This window comes from Nothobranchius furzeri, chromosome 1, assembly GCF_043380555.1.
Source record: "Nothobranchius furzeri strain GRZ-AD chromosome 1, NfurGRZ-RIMD1, whole genome shotgun sequence".
NCBI lineage: Eukaryota > Metazoa > Chordata > Actinopteri > Cyprinodontiformes > Nothobranchiidae > Nothobranchius > Nothobranchius furzeri.
In genome coordinates, this window is record NC_091741.1 from 50,203,468 (window position 1) to 50,206,169 (window position 2,702).

The following is a 2,702-nucleotide window of genomic DNA, read 5'->3' on the forward strand; positions in this document are numbered from 1 at the left end:
CAGATGACCCAATGAATTATAGACCAATATCTAACCTTCCATTTTTATCCAAAGTCCTGGAGAAAATAGTGATCACCCAAGTATGTGAGCATTTAAACACTAATGTTCTGTTTGAGGAATTTCAGTCTGGTTTTAGAGAGTATCACAGCACTGAAACTGTGTTAGTGAGAGTTACAAATGATATTCTCATGGCCTCAGATAAGAATCTTGTGTCTGTTCTAGTCTTGTTAGATCTCAGTGCTGCCTTTGACACAGTTGATCACAATGTTCTTTTAGAAAGACTTGAACATGTTGTAGGGATCAAAGGAACAGCGTTAGGCTGGTTTAAATCCTACCTGTCTGATAGATATCATTTTGTAAATGTACATGACAAATCGTCTTCATACTCCAGGGTTACTTGTGGAGTACCACAGGATTCAGTGCTTGGACCATTTCTTTTTACTATATGCTTCCAATTGATAAAATCATTAGACAGCATGGGATAAACTTCCACTTTTATGCTGACGATGCTCAGTTATATTTATTCATTAACCCTGATGAACCTAATTGGTTAGTTAGATTACAGGCTTGTCTTGAAGACATAAAAAATTGGATGACTCAAAACTTTCTGCTTTTATATCAAGACAAGACGGAAGTTCTCATCTTTGGAAATGAAATTCAGAAAAGGAAATTGCTTAGCCAATCACCTGACCTGAATGGCATTAAATTAATCTCCAAGAACAAAGTAAGGAACCTTGGTGTTATCTTTGACCAGGACATGTCAATCAAATCTCAAGTTCAACAGGTTTGTAGGATTTCCTTTTTCCACCTTCGGAATATTGCTAAGATTAGAATCATCCTTTCCAGGAGTGATGCTGAAAAACTAGCTCATGCATTTAATACATCAAGACTGGATTACTGTAATTCATTACTCTCAGGAAGTCCACAGAATGTAGTTAAAAGTCTTCAGCTTGTCCAAAATGCTGCAGCTAGAGTTCTGATGAGAATTAAAAAGAGAGATCATATCTCTCCTGTCTTGGCTTCCCTACATTGGCTACCTGTTAAATTCAGAATAGATTTTAAGATCCTCCTTCTCACATATAAAGCTCTTAATAATCAAGCTCCATCATACATCGGTGATCTGATTGTTCCATACATTCCTAACCGAGCACTTCGCTCTCAGACTGCAGGTCTACTGGTGGTTCCCAGAATATCTAAAATTAGGATAGGAGGCAGATCTTTTAACTATCCGGCTTCTCTCCTGTGGAACCAGCTCCCAGCTTTAGTCCGTGAGGCAGACACCATGTCTACTTTTAAGACTAGGCTGAAAACATTTTTATTTGATAGGGCCTATGGTTAAAATCTGATGTTAGCACAGATCTGGACAAGTGGGGGAGTAGAGGGAGGTGGAGTGTACAGTCGGTAAAGACGGCTCTCCCTTGCCCTGCCCCAAACATGCCTCCATCTAAAAGGCTAGGTTATCCAGAGTTATCTCTGTAGTTATGCTGCTATAGGCTTAGACTGCTGGAGGATACACTGACCACTTTCTACACTCGACTGCTTTCTTCTACAATTTGCTCTTTAACTGTATTATTTCCTGCTATTTCAGCTGTTAACTTTATTTTTTCTCTAAGTGTTTTTCTCCCCAGAAGAAGCTACAACCATGTTCTGCTGAGCTGTGGTGGCCTCATGGAGGGGGCCATCGGCTTGAACCATCGTCTTGAACACTGTTGCTAACCATTTAATCATTCTCCCTCTCCTTATAAAAACATTTTACTTTCTTTGACATTGAGTGTGCTACTACTAGTTTACCCGTATAATTATAGATTCACCAGGATAAATACAATAAAGTTGATCTCTCACCAAATAGAATATTTACTAAGAAATCACAATGTAACCATAGAAACATTACTAGGTATATATGTTGTGTGTCTGCTCTGTCTTCTCCATCCCAAGTGAGTCGTGGTGGATGGTTGCTTATACTGAGCCAGGATCCTCTGGAGATTTTTTTCCTGTTAAAAGGGAGTTTTCCTCTCCACTGTCACTGAAACTAGTCAGTGACTTGATGCAATTTGCTGGGTTCCTTATATAGAAAACTTCTTACTGATGAACTGACCTGTATTGGAATGTTTACTATGTGAAGTGCCTTGAGACGACTCGTGATTTGGCGCTGTTTAAATAAACTTGAATTGAAGCTGCAGCAATTGTTTTAGCATTTTATTTAGATTTCTGGATCCTGTGAAGTTCTAGGTGACCCTCAGGAACCACTGCTCTACCGCACGCGTTAGAAACATCAGCTCAAGTATTTTTAAAGGTTCCTGTTTATTTGATAAGACGTCCCAACTCTCCTGCTAATAAACATCTTAGTTATCTAAAAATATTTCAAAGATGCCACTATTCTTTTCAATGTTATGGTTATGACCCCCCACTGACCCAGGATCTACTCTCGGTTTAGCAAAACGGCAAGAAAATCTCCATTTTGTTCTCCCTGTATGACGTGTGCTTCATGTCGTGTCTGAAGACGGGTAGGTGAGTGAGACGGCTGCAGAGCTGGGCAAGTAAACAAGAGAAGCAGATGGTTGGATGTCGCTCGGCTCCCTCAAAGACCGCTGCACCGAGCCGTGCCACGGATGGGAGGCCCGCTTCCTGCTGCAGACTGCATCTCACTGCTCCTCACCCAGGTGGAGGCAACGGTTTAAAACGACAATAAAAACATTTCAAAC